At 41.5% G+C, this 27107-nt stretch overlaps 1 long non-coding RNA gene across 1 annotated transcript in view; it reads right to left on the bottom strand.

The window, feature by feature from the left end:
* LOC147242104 (uncharacterized) overlaps positions 1 to 12576 on the bottom strand; it is a 48869-nt gene extending 36293 nt beyond the window's left edge. Inside the window, exon 1 of the long non-coding RNA XR_015111060.1 lies at positions 12520 to 12576. This is a non-coding gene — a long non-coding RNA (uncharacterized LOC147242104). The remainder of the gene's footprint in view (positions 1 to 12519) is intronic.
* Positions 12577 to 27107: the final 14531 nt, after the last annotated feature.

Below are 27107 nucleotides of genomic sequence, written 5' to 3'. Positions count from 1 at the left end.
ACACACAAATACACTCATATAGTCACAAACACATATACACTCATATAGTCACACACACAAATACCCTCTTATAGTCACACACACAAATACACTCATATAGTCATACACACAAATACACTCTTATAGTCACACACAAATACACTCGTATAGTCACACATACAAATACACTCATATAGTCATACACACAAATACACTCTTATAGTCACACACAAATACACTCCTATAGTCACACATACAAATACACTCATATAGTCACACACACAAATACACTCGTATAGTCACACACAAATACACTCGTATAGTCACACATACAAATACACTCATATAGTCACACACACAAATACACTCGTATAGTCACACACAAATACACTCGTATAGTCATACACACAAATACACTCATATAGTCACACACACAAATACACTCGTATAGTCAGAAATACAAATACACTCATATAGTCACACAAAAATACACTCTTATAGTCACACACAAATACACTCATATAGTCACACACACACATATACTCTTATAGTCACACACAAATACACTCGTATAGTCACATACACAAATACACTCACATAGTCACACACAAATACACTCATATAGTCACACATACAAATACACTCATATAGTCACACACACAAATACACTCTTATAGTCACACACAAATACACTCGTATAGTCACACACACATCAATACATTCATATAGTCACACACACAAATACACTCATACAGTGACACACACACATACACTCATATAGTCACACACACAAATACACTCTTATAGTCACACACAAATACACTCGTATAGTCACACACACATCAATACACTCATGTAGTCACACACACAAATACACTCATATAGTGACACACACAAATACACTCGTATAGTCACGCACATAAATACTCTCATATAGTCACACACAAATACACTCATTAAGTCATACACACAAAAATACACTCATATAGTCACGCAACACAAATACACTCTTACAGTCACACACAAAAACACTCTTATAGTCACACACAAAGACACTCTCATAGTCACACAAAAATACACTCTTATAGTCACACAAAAATACACTCTTATAGTCACACACAAATACACTCTTATAGTCAGAAACACAAATACACTCATATAGTCACACATACAAATACACTCATATAGTCACACATACAAATACACTCATATAGTCACACACAAATACAATCATATAGTCATACACACACAAATACACTCATACAGTCACATACACGAATACACTCATATAGTCACACACACAAATACACTGATATAGTGACACACAAATACACTCATATAGTCAGAAACACAAATACACTCGTATAGTCACACACAAATACACTCGTATAGTCACACAAACAAATACACTCATATAGTCACAAATACAAATACACTCATATACTCATACACACAAATACACTCATAAAGTCACACATACAAATACACTCATATAGTCACATACACAAATACACTCTTATAGTCACACAGAATACACTCGTATAATCACACACACAAATACACTCATATAGTCACACACACAAATACACTCATATAGTCACACACACAAATACCCTCATATAGTCACACACACAAATACACTCATATAGTCATACACACAAATACACTCATATAGTCACATGCACAAATACACTCATATAGTCACACACACAAATACACTCATATAGTGACACACACAAATACACTCATATAGTCACACACACACATACACTCATATAGTCACACACACAAATACACTCATATAGTCACACACACAAATACACTCATATAGTCACACACACAAATACATTCTTGTAGTCATACACAAATACACTCGTATAGTCACATGCACAAATACACTCATATAGTCACACACACAAATACACTCATATAGTCACACACAAATACACTCGTATAGTCACACATACAAACACACTCATATAGTCACACACACAAATACACTCATATAGTCACACACAAATACACTCGTATAGTCACACATACAAATACACTCATATAGTCACAAACACAAACACCCTCTTATAGTCACACACACAAATACACTCATATAGTCACACACACAAATACACTCATATAGTCACACACACATCAATACACTCATATAGTCACACACACAAATACACTCATATAGTAAAACACACAAATACACTCATATAGTTCGACACAAATACACTCTTATAGTCACACACACAAACACACTCATATAGTCATACACACAAATACACTCGTATAGTCACACATACAAATACACTCATATAGTCACACGCACAAATACACTCATATAGTCACACACACAAATACCCTCTTATAGTCACACACACATATACACTCATATAGTCACACACACAAATACACTCATATAGTCTTACACACAAATACACTCATATAGTAACACACACAAATACACTCGTATAGTCACACACACACAAATACACTCATATAGTCAAATACACGAATACACTCATATAGTCACACACAAATACACTCGTATAGTCATACACACAAATACACTCATATAGTCATACACACACAAATACACTCTTATAGTCACACACACAAATACACTCATATAGTCACACACAAATACAATGATAGTCACACACAAATACATTCGTAAAGTCACACATACAAATACACTCATATAGTCACACACAAATACACTCTTATAGTCACACACAAATACACTCGTACAGTCATACTCAAAAATACACTCATATAGTCACACACACGAATACACTCATTTTGTCACACACAAATACACTCTGATAGTCACACACAAATACACTTGTATAGTCACACACACAAATACACTCGTATGGTCACACATACAAATACACTCATATAGTCACACACAAATACACTCTTATAGTCACACACAAATACACTCGTATAGTCAGACACACAAATACACTCATATAGTCATACACACAAATACCCTCATATAGTCATACACACAAACACACTCAGATAGTCACACACACAAAAACACACATATAGTTACACACAAATACACTCATATAGTCATACACACAAATACACTCGTATAGTCGCACACACAAATACACTCATATAGTCACACACAAATACACTCATATAGTCACACAAACACAAATACGCTCTTATAGTCACACACAAAAAAACTCCTATAGTCACACACACGAATACACTTATATAGTCAAACACACAAATACACTCTTATAGTCACACACACAAATACACTCATATAGTCATACACACACACGAATACACTCATATAGTCATACACACACAAATACACTCATATAGTCACACAAAAATACACTCATATAGTCAGACACACACAAATAAACTCCTATAGTCACACACACAAATACACTCATATAGTCACACACACAAATACACTTATATAGTCACACACACAAATACACTCATATAGTCACACACACAAATACACTCTTATTGTCACACAAAAATACACTCGTATAGTCACACACACACAAATAAACTTATATAGTCATACACACACGTACACTCATATAGTAACACACACAAATACACTCGTATAGTCACACACACACAAATACACTTATATAGTCATACACAAAAATACACTCCTATAGTCACACACAAATACACTCGTATAGTCATACACACAAATACACTGATATAGTCATACACACAAATACACTCATATAGTAACACACACAAATACACTCGTATACTCACACACACAAATAAACTCCGATAGTCACACACACGAATACACTCATACAGTCACACACACAAATACACTCGTATACTCACACACACAAATAAACTCCGATAGTCACACACACAAATACACTCATTTAGTCACACAAACAAATACACTCGTATACTCACACACACAAATAAACTCCGATAGTCACACACACAAATACACTCATATAGTCACACACACAAATATACTCATATAGTCACACACACACAAATACACGCATATAGTCACGCACACAAATACACTCGTATAGTCAGACACACAAATACACTCATATAGTCACACACACAAATACACTCATATAGTCACACACACATAAATACACTCATATAGTCACACACACAAATACACTCATATAGTCACACACACAAATACACTCATATAGTCACACACACAAATACACTCCTGTAGTCACACACACACAAATACACTCATATAGTCGAACACAAATACACTCATATAGTCACACACACACAAATACACTCATGTAGTCGAACACAAATACACTCATATAGTCACACACACATAAATACACTCTTATAGTCACACACACAAATACACTCATATAGTCGAACACAAATACACTCATATAGTCACACACAAATACACTCATATAGTCACACACACAAATACACTCATATAGTCACACACAAATACACTCATATAGTCACACACAAATACACTCTTATAGTCACACACAAATACATTCATATAGTCGAACATACAAATACACTCATTTTGTCACATACACGAATACACTCATATAGTCACACAAAAATTCACTCATATAGTCATACACACACAAATACACTCTTATAGTCACACACACAAATACACTCATATAATCACACACAAATACACTGATAGTCACACACAAATACACTCGTAAAGTCACACATACAAATACACTCATATAGTCACACACAAATACACTCTTATAGTCACACACAAATACACTCGTACAGTCATACTCAAAAATACACTCATATAGTCACACACACGAATACACTCATTTTGTCACACACAAATACACTCTGATAGTCACACACAAATACACTTGTATAGTCACACACACAAATACACTCGTATAGTCACACATACAAATACACTCATATAGTCACACACAAATACACTCTTATAGTCACACACAAATACACTCGTATAGTCAGACACACAAATACACTCATATAGTCATACACACAAACACACTCAGATAGTCACACACACAAACACACTCATATAGTTACACACAAATACACTCATATAGTCATACACACAAATACACTCTTATAGTCACACACAAATACACTCATATAGTTACACACACAAATACACTCATATAGTCACACACACAAATACACTCATATAGGCACACACACAAATACACTCATATTGTAATACTCACACAAATATACTCATATAGTCACACACAAATACACTCATATATTCACACATAAAAAATACACTCTTATAGTCACACACAAATACACTCATATAGTCACACATAGAAATACACTCTTATAGTCACACACAAATACACTCATATAGTCACACACAAATACACTCATATAGTCACACACAAATACACTCATATAGTCACACACAAATACACTCTTATAGTCACACACAAATACACTCATATAGTCACACACAAATACACTCTTACAGTCACACACAAAAACACTCTTATAGTCACACACAAAGACACTCTCATAGTCACACAAAAATACACTCTTATAGTCACACAAAAATACACTCTTATAGTCACACACAAATACACTCTTATAGTCAGAAACACAAATACACTCATATAGTCACACATACAAATACACTCATATAGTCACACATACAAATACACTCATATAGTCACACACAAATACAATCATATAGTCATACACACACAAATACACTCATACAGTCACATACACGAATACACTCATATAGTCACACACACAAATACACTGATAAAGTGACACACAAATACACTCATATAGTCAGAAACACAAATACACTCGTATAGTCACACACAAATACACTCGTATAGTCAAACAAACAAATACACTCATATAGTCACAAATACAAATACACTCATATACTCATACACACAAATACACTCATAAAGTCACACATACAAATACACTCATATAGTCACATACACAAATACACTCTTATAGTCACACAGAATACACTCGTATAATCACACACACAAATACACTCATATAGTCACACACACAAATACACTCATATAGTCACACACACAAATACCCTCATATAGTCACACACACAAATACACTCATATAGTCATACACACAAATACACTCATATAGTCACATGCACAAATACACTCATATAGTCACACACACAAATACACTCATATAGTGACACACACAAATACACTCATATAGTCACACACACACATACACTCATATAGTCACACACACAAATACACTCATATAGTCACACACACAAATACACTCATATAGTCACACACACAAATACATTCTTGTAGTCATACACAAATACACTCGTATAGTCACATGCACAAATACACTCATATAGTCACACACACAAATACACTCATATAGTCACACACAAATACACTCGTATAGTCACACATACAAATACACTCATATAGTCACACACACAAATACACTCATATAGTCACACACAAATACACTCGTATAGTCACACATACAAATACACTCATATAGTCACAAACACAAACACCCTCTTATAGTCACACACACATATACACTCATATAGTCACACACACAAATACACTCATATAGTCACACACACATCAATACACTCATATAGTCACACACACAAATACACTCATATAGTAAAACACACAAATACACTCATATAGTTCGACACAAATACACTCTTATAGTCACACACACAAACACACTCATATAGTCATACACACAAATACACTCGTATAGTCACACATACAAATACACTCATATAGTCACACGCACAAATACACTCATATAGTCACACACACAAATACCCTCTTATAGTCACACACACATATACACTCATATAGTCACACACACAAATACACTCATATAGTCTTACACACAAATACACCCGTATAGTTCGACACAAATACACTCTTATAGTCACACACACAAACACACTCATATAGTCACACGCACAAATACACTCATATAGTCACACACACAAATACCCTCTTATAGTCACACACACATATACACTCATATAGTCACATACACAAATACACTCATATAGTCACACACACAAATACCCTCTTATAGTCACACACACATATACACTCATATAGTCACACACACAAATACACTCATATAGTCACACGCACAAATACACTCATATAGTCACACACACAAATACCCTCTTATAGTCACACACACATATACACTCATATAGTCACACACACAAATACACTCATATAGTCATACACACAAATACACTCATATAGTTCGACACAAATACACTCTTATAGTCACACACACAAACACACTCACATAGTCATACACACAAATACACTCGTATAGTCACACATACAAATACACTCATATAGTCACACGCACAAATACACTCATATAGTCACACACACAAATACACTCATATAGTCACAAACACATATACACTCATATAGTCACACACACAAATACCCTCTTATAGTCACACACACAAATACACTCATATAGTCATACACACAAATACACTCTTATAGTCACACACAAATACACTCGTATAGTCACACATACAAATACACTCATATAGTCATACACACAAATACACTCTTATAGTCACACACAAATACACTCCTATAGTCACACATACAAATACACTCATATAGTCACACACACAAATACACTCGTATAGTCACACACAAATACACTCGTATAGTCACACATACAAATACACTCATATAGTCACACACACAAATACACTCGTATAGTCACACACAAATACACTCGTATAGTCATACACACAAATACACTCATATAGTCACACACACAAATACACTCGTATAGTCAGAAATACAAATACACTCATATAGTCACACAAAAATACACTCTTATAGTCACACACAAATACACTCATATAGTCACACACACACATATACTCTTATAGTCACACACAAATACACTCGTATAGTCACATACACAAATACACTCACATAGTCACACACAAATACACTCATATAGTCACACATACAAATACACTCATATAGTCACACACACAAATACACTCTTATAGTCACACACAAATACACTCGTATAGTCACACACACATCAATACATTCATATAGTCACACACACAAATACACTCATACAGTGACACACACACATACACTCATATAGTCACACACACAAATACACTCTTATAGTCACACACAAATACACTCGTATAGTCACACACACATCAATACACTCATGTAGTCACACACACAAATACACTCATATAGTGACACACACAAATACACTCGTATAGTCACGCACATAAATACTCTCATATAGTCACACACAAATACACTCATTAAGTCATACACACAAAAATACACTCATATAGTCACGCAACACAAATACACTCTTACAGTCACACACAAAAACACTCTTATAGTCACACACAAAGACACTCTCATAGTCACACAAAAATACACTCTTATAGTCACACAAAAATACACTCTTATAGTCACACACAAATACACTCTTATAGTCAGAAACACAAATACACTCATATAGTCACACATACAAATACACTCATATAGTCACACATACAAATACACTCATATAGTCACACACAAATACAATCATATAGTCATACACACACAAATACACTCATACAGTCACATACACGAATACACTCATATAGTCACACACACAAATACACTGATATAGTGACACACAAATACACTCATATAGTCAGAAACACAAATACACTCGTATAGTCACACACAAATACACTCGTATAGTCACACAAACAAATACACTCATATAGTCACAAATACAAATACACTCATATACTCATACACACAAATACACTCATAAAGTCACACATACAAATACACTCATATAGTCACATACACAAATACACTCTTATAGTCACACAGAATACACTCGTATAATCACACACACAAATACACTCATATAGTCACACACACAAATACACTCATATAGTCACACACACAAATACCCTCATATAGTCACACACACAAATACACTCATATAGTCATACACACAAATACACTCATATAGTCACATGCACAAATACACTCATATAGTCACACACACAAATACACTCATATAGTGACACACACAAATACACTCATATAGTCACACACACACATACACTCATATAGTCACACACACAAATACACTCATATAGTCACACACACAAATACACTCATATAGTCACACACACAAATACATTCTTGTAGTCATACACAAATACACTCGTATAGTCACATGCACAAATACACTCATATAGTCACACACACAAATACACTCATATAGTCACACACAAATACACTCGTATAGTCACACATACAAACACACTCATATAGTCACACACACAAATACACTCATATAGTCACACACAAATACACTCGTATAGTCACACATACAAATACACTCATATAGTCACAAACACAAACACCCTCTTATAGTCACACACACAAATACACTCATATAGTCACACACACAAATACACTCATATAGTCACACACACATCAATACACTCATATAGTCACACACACAAATACACTCATATAGTAAAACACACAAATACACTCATATAGTTCGACACAAATACACTCTTATAGTCACACACACAAACACACTCATATAGTCATACACACAAATACACTCGTATAGTCACACATACAAATACACTCATATAGTCACACGCACAAATACACTCATATAGTCACACACACAAATACCCTCTTATAGTCACACACACATATACACTCATATAGTCACACACACAAATACACTCATATAGTCTTACACACAAATACACCCGTATAGTTCGACACAAATACACTCTTATAGTCACACACACAAACACACTCATATAGTCACACGCACAAATACACTCATATAGTCACACACACAAATACCCTCTTATAGTCACACACACATATACACTCATATAGTCACATACACAAATACACTCATATAGTCACACACACAAATACCCTCATATAGTCACACACACAAATACACTCATATAGTCACACACACAAATACCCTCTTATAGTCACACACACAAATACACTCATATAGTCACACACACAAATACCCTCTTATAGTCACACACACATATACACTCATATAGTCACACACACAAATACACTCATATAGTCACACGCACAAATACACTCATATAGTCACACACACAAATACCCTCTTATAGTCACACACACATATACACTCATATAGTCACACACACAAATACACTCATATAGTCATACACACAAATACACTCATATAGTTCGACACAAATACACTCTTATAGTCACACACACAAACACACTCACATAGTCATACACACAAATACACTCGTATAGTCACACATACAAATACACTCATATAGTCACACGCACAAATACACTCATATAGTCACACACACAAATACACTCATATAGTCACAAACACATATACACTCATATAGTCACACACACAAATACCCTCTTATAGTCACACACACAAATACACTCATATAGTCATACACACAAATACACTCTTATAGTCACACACAAATACACTCGTATAGTCACACATACAAATACACTCATATAGTCATACACACAAATACACTCTTATAGTCACACACAAATACACTCCTATAGTCACACATACAAATACACTCATATAGTCACACACACAAATACACTCGTATAGTCACACACAAATACACTCGTATAGTCACACATACAAATACACTCATATAGTCACACACACAAATACACTCGTATAGTCACACACAAATTCACTCGTATAGTCATACACACAAATACACTCATATAGTCACACACACAAATACACTCGTATAGTCAGAAATACAAATACACTCATATAGTCACACAAAAATACACTCTTATAGTCACACACAAATACACTCATATAGTCACACACACAAATATACTCTTATAGTCACACACAAATACACTCGTATAGTCACATACACAAATACACTCACATAGTCACACACAAATACACTCATATAGTCACACATACAAATACACTCATATAGTCACACACACAAATACACTCTTATAGTCACACACAAATACACTCGTATAGTCACACACACATCAATACATTCATATAGTCACACACACAAATACACTCATATAGTGACACACACACATACACTCATATAGTCACACACACAAATACACTCTTATAGTCACACACAAATACACTCGTATAGTCACACACACATCAATACACTCATGTAGTCACACACACAAATACACTCATATAGTGACACACACAAATACACTCGTATAGTCACGCACATAAATACTCTCATATAGTCACACACAAATACACTCATTAAGTCATACACACAAAAATACACTCATGTCGTCACGCAACACAAATACATTCGTATAGTCACACACACACAAATACACTCATAGTCACACACACTAATACACACCTATATTCAGACACACCAATACACTCATATTGTCACACACACAAATACACACGTATAGTCAGACACACAAATACACTCATATAGTCATACACACAAATACACTCGTATAGTCACACACACACAAATACACTCATAGTCACACACACTAATACACACCTATATTCAGACACCCAAATACACTCATATAGTCACACACACAAATACACTCATATAGTCACACACAAAAATACACTCATGTAGTCAGAAACACAAATACACTCATATAGTCACACACTCAAATACATTCATATAGTCACACACACAAATACACTCATATAGTCACACACAAATACACTCATATAGTCACACACACACAAATACACTCATATAGTCACACACACAAATACACTCATATAGTCACACACAAATACACTCATATAGTCACACACACAAATACACTCGTAAAGTCACACACACACAAATACACTCATATAGTCACACACACAAATACCCTCATATAGTCACACACACAAATACACTCATATAGTCATACAGACACAAATACACTCGTATAGTCACACACAAATGCACTCATATAGTCACACACTCAAATACATTCATATAGTCACACACACAAATACACTCATATAGTCACACACACAAATATCGTCATATAGTCACACACACACACACACACACACACACACACACACACACACACACACCTTTTTGCATGGACACTAGAACATTAACTGTCATCGTTATTTCGCTCTTTCTTTTCCTTTCCTTGTGTGTTCCTGACTCTGACTCTTCTGGATCTTCTATCCGCAGGGCATGGAGCTTCTCTCGGCTTGACAAGTTAATGTCCGGGAGACTTTCTAGATGGCAAAGTCTGCTGATTTGCCAACTGCCCAAGCAGGTCAATGGTCACTCCCCTTTCTCGGACAGTTCCCTATAACAATCGCTCACCATACGTTATGTGGCTTCTTTACTTTTTCTTCTTAGTCCTCGTCCCTTTTCTCCTCTGTTTTCCTAGGGGCCGCCTAACCTTTTCTGTTCTAACTATCTACGCTCTGAGGTCGGTGCATTTGTCTTCAACCGACCTTTTGTCCAGCAATTCCAGTCCTAGTTGAGGTTTTTTTGCGTGCCTCTTCTTTTATCATCTGGATCCGTGAAGACGTCGTTCTGTATAGCATCTTCAGTCTTAACTTCCCTTAAAGGTGCCATGGAGAGGTTGAAGGGGTATTAATTCTTGTTCTGTGGTGTGATGTGTCACCCCACTAACATGGTTGGGTCTGTGATGGCTCAGAAGCTTCCTAAAGGCTCTCTGAAACTGCTATGTCACCATGTTGGGTTTAGAATGCCTCGTTTGTCCCTATTGGGGTCCTTTCTGACCTCATCTGGCAACCTCACACTTCATCCTGACCAGCGGAGAGAAGCCCCGAGTGCCTGAGGAGAACATCGCGTCGAGCCAACCAGCAGCCTGAGACCAGACGATAACGCCCTCCCCCCCTCCAGCCAGCGAACCCCAGCGGAAGCCGTGGTCATCGAGGCGGAGGCACTGAAGGTCATCTTCCCACCAATCGCTGGAGAGGAATCCCCACCGATGGAAGCCAACCAGCTGATAAAGTAAGCCGGTTAATTTGATTCTCGCGCCGTCTCAACGACAAAGATCAGTGCTGCATCTCTTTGGGCCTCAAATCTCTCTCTCCCCGCTAAACTCTATCCAACCCCGCAGAGCTCGGTCGACCTGCCGTCGTTAACCTCGCATTCTCTTGTAGGCTCATACCTCCATCCTGCATACCCGCCGAATCACCGTCTTTGCCGTCCATTTAATCTCAAACAAAGACAAGAATCTGCACCTGACATCTCATGTGTGCTCTCATTGCTTTGCTGGGACTGTTATTCTGTTGTACATGTTTTCTTTGGGATTAAAATCGACATAAAAATCCCAAGAAGAGTCCCCACTTGTCTTTATATTTGTATGCAAGCCACTGATCCGCAAAGAACTCATTGATAAACTACGAACTGAGATGGATCGCTTCTCGTTGGATGAAACTAAATTACAATTACAATTATAGTGCCCTGAGTAACAACTGAGCAACATCCTCAAGGTACGTCATCATCACCAGTTTATCAAGTCGCTACAGTTGCACAACTGGAATTAAAAGAACCAGGGGGAAAATCAAGGGATGAACAATACAAATGTTGCTCTTATTTTAAAGTATATACATAGTTAAAAATCATGAATACTGTAATACTACTGATACTATATAATACTAAATACTATTTAAAATATTACATTTCTGCATCGCACAACTCAATGAAAATGTTGAATGAAAGGATGAGTGCTGCATTTTCCTAAAACATAAAATACTGTTTTAAACGACCTTGATCTGGCCCAAGTATCACTTGTGGGCCTCCAGACCTGTGGTGGTAACTGTGCCTACAGAGGTGTAGTGGTGTGCTTGTCCTAGCTCGTGTCCCGGCTAATATAGGACAGTTGGCAACCCTAAATAATATAACCCTCCCTCAGCGTGGGAGACCAATATCATTATCCTTCAGAAAAAGATTTGATTATACACATAAAGCCCGATGACAGATTGTCCTGTTGACGTTTACCCCCGGCACCATCGCTTCCCCTGCACTGCTCATATTAGCATGTTTGAATAGTTTTTCAAAATGGCCGGTAGAGGGTGCTGTAACAAGGCAAGGCAAGGCAAGGCAATTTTATTTGTATAGCCCGTTTTCACAAACAGTTTGTCTCAAAGGGCTTCACATGGCATCATAACAACATCCTCTGCCCTCAGAGCCTCACATCGACTGAGGAGAAACTCCATAGAAAACCTTTAACAGGGAAAAATGGGAGAAACCTCAGGGTGAGCAACAGAGGAGGATCCCTCACCCAGGACAACACACACACACAATGCTGTTAGCAGTATCGTGGCGAAGTGGTGCGTAGGGTTGCCAACCGTCCCATTTTAGCCGGGACACGGCTAAAATGGGACGATTGGTATCCTACTTGTGTTTAGCTTGCATTAGCAAGCAATGACAGCACTCATGTTGCCATAAAAGCGCCGTCCCTTGAGGAACACGCTTACGTTCATCGTAGAGTTTCCACTCCATCAATGTGCAGATCATCGATGCGCAGAGGCTGGAGGGATGGACGCCGGTCGGCCGGGCAGCCGTCCTCGCACGCCACAATTTCATTTCCACAGTGTGAATGAGTAAGAAGCTACTACAGGATTCATGAAGCCAGATTAATTTATGTTGTCCACTAAACGTTCCAGAACATTTATCAGGCGGTCGAGCCACTCATTGATCCCAGTTATGTCCTCCTGCGACTGCAGGACCGCCTGTGTGAGGACCCTCCCACTTGACCGGGTGGGCTGGAGGATGCGCCGCTGGGTCTGGGTGGGCTGGAGGATCGTCCGCCGCTTGTCGGCCTGGTGCTGGCGCTGGGGCCGGGTGATGGGCTGGCCTGAATGCTGCTGGTCCTGGCGGATGACTCTGAGCCGGGGGACGGGCTGGCGCGGGAGCCGGCGGGGGTGCTGCTCGTCGGCGGCATGGCTGACGGATCAGTTTCTATTAAACATGTTGGTTTATTGAATGTCTGATTCTGTGTCTTTGTTGCCTTCACGTCTGTGGCAAAGCAGGTGGAAATGTTGCTAAGAAATGGAGTTGCCACTGACCCTCCAGGCTCTCGGAGTCAGCATGGGTGGTGGCGACAATCCCCCCCACAGAGGTGCTGTCCGTGACTGCTGCCACCCACTGCTCAAACTCCGTCAGGTGCCCCCTCCCTGACCCCCACCTGTCTGGCCCGCACTCCTCGGGAGGGCAGCTGTACGCCGCTTGACCTCCACCTTGAGGTCCTGTTAGTGCCATTTTCCATGTTGTTATTTAAATTTAGAGTGAAGCCAGTTGATGATTGTAGTTGTTCATTTAGTGATTGTGCAGTGTTGAATTTAGTCCTACTTTAGCTGGCATTGTTCAGGAAGTTAGAACTGCAGACATGCATTCGAAACAGAGAGGAAATCTTTCAGAGCGCCAGCAGAGGTGCAAGCTGATGACGTAGTGATGCTGGCGCAGGTTTAGAGAGGAAAACTGAGCTTTGTATCACTTTGATGTTCAGTAAAGGAGGAGCCAACACTTTTCTACCGTCGTCATCAAACCTCAAACACGTAGCGACTCGTTCTTTCCGTCAGTAGAAGAGGTTCAGATGTATGAACATGATGATCAACAACACTGCTGATGAGAAGGGAACTTTAGCCAATAACAGGTCCCACCTCTGTTTTCATCTCGTGGGGGGCGTTGCCCACCTGGTTCACCCTCTCACTTCTCATCCACTCTCAGCCTTCATTGTTCATCCTGACACCAATGGACAGGCTGACCAATAGAATCTGCTGTCTCTCCTCCACCTCTCCTACCAGCACCTCCAGCTCCACGCCGTGAACCTCTTTTTCTTTGACATTGTTTTGAGAGCGCCGACAGCGGAGACCCTCTTTAAATGAATTTGAGTATTTATAGGTGGGCGTAACGGGGGCGGGCCCAGTCCTCCGGCAGCTGCGCTCAGCCAATTACCCAACCAGGCCAGATCCCAAAGCATTGAAAGGCGACCCTCTGCAAGACAATGAAAGCCCAACTGCTTACAGTATATCAACAAACTTCTGAAAAAATGGAAGCAAGAGACGGAGGAGGAAGTGGATAAAAGCCCCATGCTGGTAATCTTGTTCAGAAATGCTGTAGTGGAGGCTTTGCCTGCACCATGCCGGAGCAATGCATTATACCCAATGCAACAATACTCCCGGCCCTCTGGGGCCCCGCAATACTACAGCCTGCCAAGGCAGCCAATGCAGACTCAAGGAGGTCAGAGAGGACGGGGAGGAAGACCCGCTCCGCCGAGACAATGCTGGAACTGCGGAGATCCTGGCCATATAGCAACTCGGTGTCCGGTTTCGCGAATTGACTCCAATTGGACAGAACATGGTCGTGAAACCCAGCCCAGACAACAGCGAGGTGGAGGCCCGAGTAATCCTTGGGCCGGCCCAAACCATGGTTACTAGGGGTGCCCAGAGAGTCCCACGGGGGAGGGTCAGTTCCCTTTAGTCACAATGGGAGCTGATGCAGAACCTATGTTGGAGGTAAAAGTTGAAAATAGGCAGATTCCAATGTTGGTCGACACTGGAGCAGCTCACACCTGTGTGAGTCCAGAATATGCCCCTAACATATTTTGTTGACGGTTCCTGTTTCAGAGATCACTTAGGAAATCATGCAGGCTTTGCTGTGGTAAGACAAGATGCTAATGAGTTTGTGACGGAGAAAGCTGAGAGTTGTGTTCAACCTTGTTCAGCTCAGCTAGCCGAGCTAAAAGCGTTAACTGAGGCGTGTAAGTTAGCACAGGGTAAAGTAGCTAATGTATACACTGACTCAGCCTATGCACATGGTGTTTGTCATCTGTTTGGTTCGTTGTGGAGACAAAGAGGGTTTAGGAAAACCGATGGTAGCCCAATACAACACGGAGATCAGATAAACAAACTAATGTCTGCAATGTTGCTTCCAGCAAAACTCGCAATTATCAAATGTCAAGCACATCGCAAAGGTAATGACACTGTGATAAGGGGAAACAATGCAGCTGATGAAGCTGCCAAAGCTGCATCCAAGTGTGAGGTAGCCATTTTCTCACCAGTAATATCACTCGAACCTACTGTTACACCTGATGACATTGTTTTAATACAGAAAGAGGCAGGAGAAAATGAACAAAATCTATGGCAACAAAGGGGTGCATTAGCAGACGGGAAGGGTTTGTGGAGGTCACATGAGGGCCTTTTGGTCGCACCAGTGCCTCTACTGACCGTTCTAATTTCAGAAGGGCACAATGCAGATCACTGTGCAAGGGGGGAAGTGCTGAAAAAGATAAAACAACAAGGCTATTGGTCACCATACATGCAAGCCATGGTTGATGAAGTCTTAAACCAACGCCAAGTCTGTGCTCAAAATAATGTGCGAAAACCAGTAAAAACACCGGTAGGGCACATTCCGATCCCTGAGGGACCATTCAAACACCTAGCCATAGACTATGTTGACATGATAAAATCAGTACAAGGAAAACGCTACATGTTAGTCATCATAGACAGGTTTTCACGATGGGTGGAAGCAGTTCCATCTAAAAACCTAGGCTCAGAAACAGTGATTAAATTTCTGACAAGAGAAGTCATTCCAAGGTTTGGTATCCCATCAGAAATAAGTTCTGACAACGGTTCTGCATTTGTACATAAGGTTGCCAAAGGCGTTCTTCAGCAGTTACGTGTCAAACAAAGACTATCTGCAGTGTACCATCCACAGAGCAATGGTATGGTAGAGCGAATAAATGGAACACTAAAAGCAAAAATCAGTAAAATCTGTGCCAGCACAAAACTGAACTGGGTAGATGCTTTGCCGCTTGCACTAATGAGCTACCGCATGCAAACTCACAGGAGCACGCATCTAACACCGCATGAAATGCTAACAGGCCGACCTATGCCGGCCCCACAACTGCGAGGCCCGTATATGGGACCTCCGCTTGAGCAACTGCAAGTCGAGCTAAAAGACTATATGAGTCAACTAACTGCAATACATAGGTCTATCTACCTTCAGGAGAAGAAAAAAGTGCCAGATCTTGACCAGGAGGTCAAGAAACCTGTCGTGCCTGGTGACCAGGTGTACATCAAGATCTTCAGACGAAAGTGGCACGAACCACAACGGGAAGGACCATATACGGTGGTGCGGGCGACTCCAACGGCAGTTCAAGTCGAAGGAAGCACAACGTGTTATCATCTGAATCACTGCACAAAAGTCCCCGGAAAAACCAAGGGCGGTATTGAGTTGGAAAACAGAGATAGAAAAGATGACAATGTGGGGCGCTCTGACAGTGGTGAGCATTCTGATTTGGATGCCCATAGGAATAAAGGAGATGTCAACCTCAGTGACATTGTCAAAAGCCCAGGAGACCAGAGCCACAACAGAGACTCACCCGTGCCACGGAGACGCCGAAGCACATGAATCAGATGAGTATGATGCAACTACACCATCCCACACTCTGAACCCTAAGCCGACACTCTCAGCTAAGTTCAGACACATAGCTATCCTACACACACTGATGCATGCTAAGAAACGTAGTAAAAGGAGAGTACATACAATGTGGAAGTGGCAGGCTAGTATGGACATACCAGACACACTCGGTAAAGGGGAGTTAACATATGAAGCAGTTGTCATGTCAAATGATTATGAGCGTTCTCATTTGTGTGGGGTTAAAAAGGCTCAGATGATAACAGTATGGGCACTGGAAGTATTTAAAATTACTCTTACAGTAGCTGAAAACATGGTAAAAGCACAGAATTTGATCCAAACGATGCGTACTATGTCCTTGTGCGTGTGGGGAATAATAAAAATAACACTCAATTGCAAAGGTCACTGGTGCTAAACAGGGAGGAGACTCCCGACCCTGAAATTTTAGGAGTTGTCCCACTTAGGACTGAGATAATTAATGGGAAAATAAGGGTGCACGTTCCACCACAGGGGGTAGCAGACAACTTGAAGAAGCGTGATGTACGTCTCTTGGAAATCGAAGAGGTCGAAACAGGGACTGAAACAAATGTACTATGCGGGTGGATTAACAAGCATAATGAAAACACAACAGGTTGGGAATTGGATCAGTGCGGTATGGCGGTATTTGAAGAAGCAGGTGAGTGGGTAGCTGAACTGAACGAGACTTTGTATGAGCTAAATGGGAAGTATGCTTTAGAATTAATAAGTACGTTCAAAGATGGACGGGCAAGTAAGCGAGTGCATCCATGGTATGTTCCTGACGGGAAGGAAGTGACCAACCAAACTATCTGTATTGGGAACAGGGATACAACGACCCAGGCAACAGGCCAAATCAAACACCAACATGTCAAAGTGCACACGCCCGTAGCTCCTGTTATGATCTCGACACCAACTACTAAATCACCCAAGATCGCCAATACCATAGGTGATGTAGCTATAAAGCCCACAAACATGCTTAAAACCACCTTGCCGTCAACTGTAAAAGTACCAGGTAAAGTAACACCCATAGCTACAGCCACAAAGTAGTTAAACCGGTAGGGGTAACTACCCCTAAGAACATTCTTGTAGCCACGATCCCAGCAGAGATGAGTCCAGCTCCAACTCCAGCCAAAACTTCACCAGTCACAACCGCAATTCCGTCCGCAGCCACAATTTCATCAATTCCGTCCACAACTGAAGTTCCATCAACCGTGGCCCCTAGACAAACTGCAACCATAACCTCATCAGGTAAAATCTTAACTTGGCCAGTATTTGCTAAAACTAAGACCCTCACACTTTCAACCAAGGCTACATACAAGGCTATAACTACATCGAAGCCAACCATAACCAAATTTCTGACGGAGCTGACCGCAACTAAATCTCCAAAAGAGGTAGCTAAAATACCAACCATAGCAGAGCCAACTAAGACGTTAAGAGATACGATTTATACAGATTATGACGACTACAGTGAGTTCGAAGACCATCAGTGTACAGAAATAGCTAAACCCAGCCAGAGAAGTGTAAGATCATACGCTGATGAGCGCTGGGAAGCAGCCAGCCACAATATGTGGTATCAATGGGCCATGTTCACTGTGAAACAAATGACCACAACTGAGTGCATAATATGTTCTGAGGCACCCACAGCGCTTCCTACTGTGATACCTGAAAAATACACGCATGAAGAATGCGCTAGAGTTCAACAACATAAATGCAGGAGCGGAGAGTTTACCCCCAGATCTGATGTGGCAACCTTCTTCAGACTTCCAATGTGTGGTGTTAAGTGTAGACTCCTATACGGTTCTAGAGCTATTCACACTTACCTGGATACATGTGTAGACTGCACATTTAAACAAACGTGCGAGGAATTTTCAGTCACAACATCCCAAAATGAGCCACCCACAAATTATAAAATAGATGAAATCGCGGAATATGAATGTTTTGCCAGTGGAGGATTCACTAACACGAAAGGAGGGATTCATGTGGGTAACACAACAGTTAATTGTAAAGTAACATGGGTATTGTCTTGGTTTCCAGAGGCTAACATGAGTGATCCATTTGTAACTAGACCAGTGTGGTTTGAAAATCCCCAACCAATAAACCAAACGTGTGAGAACATAACTATGACTTTGCCTACTGTGTACCTTCTAAGTAATCAAAATTTTCCTGTAGCTGATAGCTATTGGATGTGTGGAGATAACATTGTATTTAACACAATTCCACCACGGTGGATAGGACTCTGTACATTAGTGCGACTAAAATTACCAGCAGTTGTGATGTATGATGGTATAAATGTTATCCTCGAAATTGAAGAGAAAATCGCTAAACTAAACAGACACAAAAGGCAGATCGACGATACTAACATATACACTGATGCTCTGGGTCTACCGGCCGGGATCCCAGATGAGTTTAAAGCCCAGGATGAGGTTAGAGCTGGACTGGAGTCTATACTTCCCTGGATCACCATCAATAAGGATGTTAAGTGGATAAATTACATTTACTGCAATCAACAGAGGTTTGCTAACATAACGTCTGAAATACTCCATGCTTTTGGTAGTCAACTGCATGCAACTAGCATAATGACTCAGCAAAATAGACAGGTTCTAGATTGGTTGACAGCTGATAAAGGAGGAGTTTGTCAAATGTTTGGAAAATATTGTTGTACTTTTATCCCAAATCACACAGCTCCTGATGGAATATTTTCTGTTGCTATGGACAAGTTGACTAAACTTAAACTGGAGCTTAGAGAGAGTGCTGGTAAGGGGGGAAAGATATCATGGGATTGGTTAGACCAAATTTTAGGTAAATGGGGAGCCGTTTGGGCTAAGGCAGGACTCAGTGCCTTAATAGTCTTAATACTAGTTCTCTTTTTGACATGTTGCATCATCCCCATCATGAAAAGACGCTGCACACGGGCTATGGACGAGCATATGATGATGACAGCTGGACTCCAACGGGCTCAAATGTTGAACATGATGACTCCCGTGCAAATGGCACAAATCTGCAAGAGGGAGGCTGAGGATGGGAGAATTCCGGACTTGTTTCCCAATCCTAACTTCTTACAGGACTCTGATGATGATGGACAGAGCACAGAGTGAGGTAAAATTAACTGTCGTTTGATTAAAGGAGTGAATCGCATAGGATGATGGACTGTGGATTCGAAGTCCATTGAAGAAGGAATCCCGTGGAGCAACGGATTGTGAACTCTTAATTTGATATAATCACATACAGTGAGACATTATTTTGGTTGAATTATGCTTTTACACATTTTTTCGCTAAAGAATTGAGATGTGAATTGTGAAGGTTCATGATGAAGGTCGCTAGCGGGGGGGCCGTAGAGGAATTTCCTGCTTAAAAACAGCCGGGCAGGTTTTCGCCTCTGCAAAATGTGAACCTAATAGGTGAATGGTAAAATCTTGTGTGTGTCTATTTTGAAGCGGACATTTTAATGTAAATATCAAATACGATATTTACGATATTATGGAGGGGCGTGAGTTTATGTAAGACATACGTGTCTGGAGAAAGTTCATGTAAGATATACTGGTCTCCAAGTAAACAGGGTATTGCTAGTACAAGGTCTTAAGTTCAGGTCATATGAGGATGGGACAATGGACTGGATGTTCCAGTAAACCTGTACCCCAGTACCTTGCCAAACAGGATGCACCTTGCTGAAGCGAAGCACGTACACACACAAGAGTAATGACGTCAACAAAAGGTATAAAATGTGAATGCAAGTTGTAAGGAGGGTTCTGTCTGTATGTAAGATGTGAGGTGATTGATCTGTGCATTAAACCCACAAGAGGCTTAAGAGGCTTAGGATTGGTAAGAGGCTGTAAGATGATCCGTCGTTGAGTCTCGTTTGTCATCTCAACTTGAATGAGAGATCCGAGGTCAACTCCAAAGAGTTCCACGCTGATTGGGATGTATCAAGGAAACGTGCCTGGATTCTGGCACTCGCACAAATTGAGACATCCAGATTTTTTTTGTGCGTACGCAACTTTCACGATTCTTGCGACCGCAGTTTTTTAGGATGAGATCCACGTATTGATACATGGGGCCCCAGGTTTCTACCAAGCTGACAAAGGAAGTGTGACTTGTTAAAAGTATCAAGTTTTAAGGGGTCCTCTCAGATCAGAGGGCAAGAAAGGGCAAGGCAAGGCAATTTTATTTGCACAGCCCGTTTTCACCACCAGTTTGTCTCCAGGCTTCATGGCATCATAACAACATCCTCTGCCCTCAGAGCCTCACATCGACTGAGGAGAAACTCCATAGAAAACCTGTAACAGGGAAAAATGGGAGAAACCTCAGGGTGAGGAGGGGAGGAGGATCCCTCACCAGGAGGGACAGACGGACAGGAGATGTTGGTACAGACAAGACAACAGTTTATAACACAGAATGTAGGAAACATGGAAATGTTAATAACAGTTGAAGAAGGAAGCTTCTGGAAGGGGAGGCAGGGAGAGCAAGCCAGCTTGATGGGGGACTGGATGGTAGACTGGTTCATGGGAGGGGAGGCAGGGAGAGCAAGCCAGCTTGATGGGGGACTGGATGGTAGAATGGTTCATGGAAGGAGAGGCAGGGAGAGCAAGCCAGCTCGATGGGGGACTGGATGGTAGACTGGTTCATGGGAGGGGAGGCAGGGAGAGCAAGCCAGCTTGATGGAGGACTGGATGGTAGACTGGTTCATGGGAGGGGAGGCAGAGAGAGCAAGCCAGCTTGATGGAGGACTGGATGGTAGACTGGTTCATGGGAGGGGAGGCAGGGAGAGCAAGCCAGCTTGATGGGGGACTGGATGGTAGACTGGTTCATGGGAGGGGAGGCAGGGAGAGCAAGCCAGCTTGATGGAGGACTGGATGGTGGACTGGTTCATGGGAGGGGAGGAAGGGAGAGCAAGCCAGCTTGATGAGGGACTGGATGGTAGACTGGTTCATGGAAGGGGAGGCAGGGAGAGCAAGCCAGCTTGATGGAGGACTGGATGGTAGACTGGTTCATGGGAGGGGAGGCAGGGAGAGCAAGCCAGCTTGATGGGGGACTGGATGGTAGACTGGTTCATGGGAGGGGAGGCAGGGAGAGCAAGCCAGCTTGATGGGGGACTGGATGGTAGACTGGTTCATGGGAGGGGAGGCAGGGAGAGCAAGCCAGCTTGATGGGGGACTGGACGGTAGACTGGTTCATGGGAGGGGAGGCAGGGAGAGCAAGCCAGCTTGATGGGGGACTGGATGGTAGACTGGTTCATGGAAGGGGAGCGCAGGCCGGTGTAACAGTAGGGAATAAGAGGGGGGGGTGGGGGGGTGATGCAGGCGGCGGTTGGAGCTCTGGTGGATCTGTGGAAACACAGAGAGACTGCGAGACACCAAGGAGGAGAGAAGAAGAGAAGAGAGGAGAGGAGGGGAGGGGAGAGGAGAGGAGAGGAGAGGAGAGGAGAGGAGAGGAGAGGAGAGGAGAGGAGGGGAGGGGAGGGCTCCATGTAACCTGATGTGTCCCCCAGCAGTCTAAGCCTATAGCAGCATAGCTATCAATGGTTCGGAGCTACCTGAACCAGTCCTGACTGAAGGCTCTGTCATAAAGGAAAGTCTTAAGCCTGGACTTCAAAGTAGTCAGAGTGTCTGCCTCTCTGACCCATGGAGAGATGCTGGTTCCACAGTAGAAGAACTGGTACCTGAAGGCTCCACCTCCCAGTCTGTTTTTATTGACACTGGGAGTCACTAACAGACCTGCATTCTGGGAGCGGAGTGCTCTGGTTGGACAGGAGGGACTAATGAGTTCTTTCAGAGAGGATGGAGCTTCATCATTGAGAGCCTGATGAGTCAGCAGAAGGATTTTGAAGTGGATTCTAGATCCTACAGGAAGGAGAGAAGCTGAAGTGGAGAGATGTGTTCTCTCTTCTAACTCCCGTCAGAACCCTGGCTGCAGTGTTCTGGACCAGCTGGAGACTCTTTAGGGAGTATTTAGGACATCCTGACAGGAGAGAGTTGCAGTGGTCCAGCCTAGAAGTGATAAATGCATGCACCAGTTTCTCAGCATCACTCTGGGAAAGGATCTTCCTGATCTTAGCGATACTTCGCAGATGGAAGAAGGCGGTCCTGGTCACATGCTTTATGTGGGAGCTGAAGGAAAGGTCATGGTCAAAAATGACTCCAAAGGTTCCCTGCAGTTGTCCTCAGGGTCAGGGTGATGCCATCTGGAGTAGTGATCTGGTTAGAGAGGTGTCCCTGAGGGGTTTAGGTCCAAACATGATGACCTCAGTTTGATCTGAATTTAGCAGTAAGAAGTTAGAGGACATCCAGGATTTCATGTCTTTCAGGCAGTCTTGCAGATTAGTAAGCTGGCTTGTGTCGTCTGGCTCCATCGACAAGTAAAGTTGTGTGTCATCTGCATAACAGTGGAAGTTGATCGAGTGCTTCTGGATTATGTCACCTAATGGGAGCATGTAAAGAGTGAAGAGAATCGGTCCTAAAACTGAACCCTGTGGTACACCATATGTAACTCTGCTATACTCTGAATAGTCATTATTAACATTAACAAACTGAAACCTGTCTGATAAGTAGGACTTAAACAATTTTAGGGCAGGTCTTTAATCCCAGTTTCACGGTCTAGTCTCTGTAGCAGGATGCTGTGGTCGATGGTGTCAAATGCAGCACTGAGGTCCATAAGGACAGAGATGAGACCTCTGTCTGAAGCTGTAAGAAGATCAGTAGAGACTCTGACCAGTGCTGGTTCAGTGCTATGGTGTTCCCTGAATCCAGACTGGAAGGCTTCAAAGAGCTCGTTGCTGTGCAGATGTTCATGTAGCTGCTCCAGGACAACCTTCTCAAGGATCTTGGAGATGTAGAGGAGGTTGGATATCGGCCTATAGTTGGCTAACACATCTGGGTCAAGAGAAGGTTTTGAAGTAAAGGGTTGATGACAGTCACCTTAAAGGCCTGTGGCACATAACCTGTGACTAAGGAAAGATTAATTTGGTTCAATATAGAAGTGTTGACTAGAGGGAAGACATCCTTAAGGAGGCTTGTTGGGATGGGATCCAGCAGACAAGTGGCTGACTTGGAGGAAGTGACTGTAGAAGTCAAGTCTGACAGGTCGATGGGGAGAAGCTGTCCAAGTATGCACCAAGTCTGGGAGGTGCTTCTATGGGGACTGTAGTCTGTCCTCCATTACTGGCAATCCTCGTTCTAATATTCACAATCTTTTCAGTAAAGAAAGAAAGGAAGTCGTTACTGCTGAGAGTTGGGGGGATGCATGGCTCAACAGCACTATGGTTCTTGGTGAGCCTGCCCACGGTGCTGAAGAGGAACCTGGGGTGGTTCTTCTTCTTTTCTATCAGGGACGAGTAGTAAGCGCTTCTAGCATTACGGAGTTCTTTTTATATATTAATAAACTCTCCTTCCAGGCTTGGCGGACTTCCTCGTGCTGGCTGGAATGTGTCTTCCTTTCCAGTTGTCTGGTCTTCTGTTTTAAGCCGTGCAGCTCTGGGCTGTACCAGGGAACTATTCTTTTCTGGTTGATAACCTTCTTCTTCAGGGGAGCTACGGCATCAAGTGTCCCAAGGAGTGCTGCTGCAGTGCTGTCCACAAGATAGTCCACCTGGGTGGGGTGGAATCAGCATAACTGCCCATTATATCACTACAAGGTGTGGCAGCAAGCTCTGCTGGAATAAGCTCCTAAATCTAGAAACAGCAGTGTCAGATAGACATCTACTGAAGCGGGACTTTTTCCCAGGTAGGATATAATTTGTTAAAGCAAATTCAAATGTAATTAAGGAGTGATCAGACAAGACGGGGTTCTGAGGAAGAACTATGATGAGGTCAGCTTCTATTCCATAAGTGAGCACTAAATCAAGGATGTGATTAAAAGTGTGAGTGGGTTTGTTTACCCTCTGACAGAAGCCAACAGAATCAAGAAGCGACTTAAACGCAGTGGCCAGACGATCATCATTGACGTCCACATGGATGTTAAAGTCACCCACTAGAATGACTTTGTCTGAGTTCAATGCCAAGTTAGACAGAAAGTCAGGGAGTTCTTCTAAGAACTCAGAATAAGGTGCAGGAGGACGGTACACCCCAGCAAGTAAGAGTGGTTTCTCTGCTTTCCAGTCTGGGAGGGAGAAGCTGACAGTCAGGCTCTCAAATGAATTAATGAACAATTAGGTGGAGGGTTAATGAGCAAATTTGATCGATAGATTGCAGCTCCTCCTCCTCTGCCAGTGGTGCGAGGTACATGGTAGTTAATGTAACCAGGAGGGCAAGATTCATTTAAACTAACACACTCATCTTGCTGCTCCCAGGTTTCAGTGAGTGCTAATACACCAATCTGATAATTAGTAATTAAGTCGTTCACTAGGAGAGACTTGGATGGGAGAGATTGAATATTTAGCAAACCACATTCAATAGTTTTACTGGGTTGGTTTGCTGGAGCAGTGGTTTTAATTTGAACTAAGTTGCTATAAATTACTCCTCCAGATTTGGGTGCAGGCTTATACAGCCTCGGGGCAGACACAGTTTCTATAGGCTGGGTGGGAGACAACACCAAGGAACCAGCAGAGGGCGTGCTAACCTGCAGCTCTGCCTGCTGGTCTGAACTCTGGGTGCTTGTCAGGGATTAGTATGGCTAATAAACTGGCCTCTGTTCCTAC

Source organism: Aulostomus chinensis, chromosome 21 (genome assembly GCF_037954235.1).
Source record: "Aulostomus chinensis isolate RoL2024-O1b breed Wild chromosome 21, RoL_Achi_v1.0, whole genome shotgun sequence".
NCBI lineage: Eukaryota > Metazoa > Chordata > Actinopteri > Syngnathiformes > Aulostomidae > Aulostomus > Aulostomus chinensis.
This window is presented reverse-complemented; position numbering and strand designations above follow the sequence as displayed.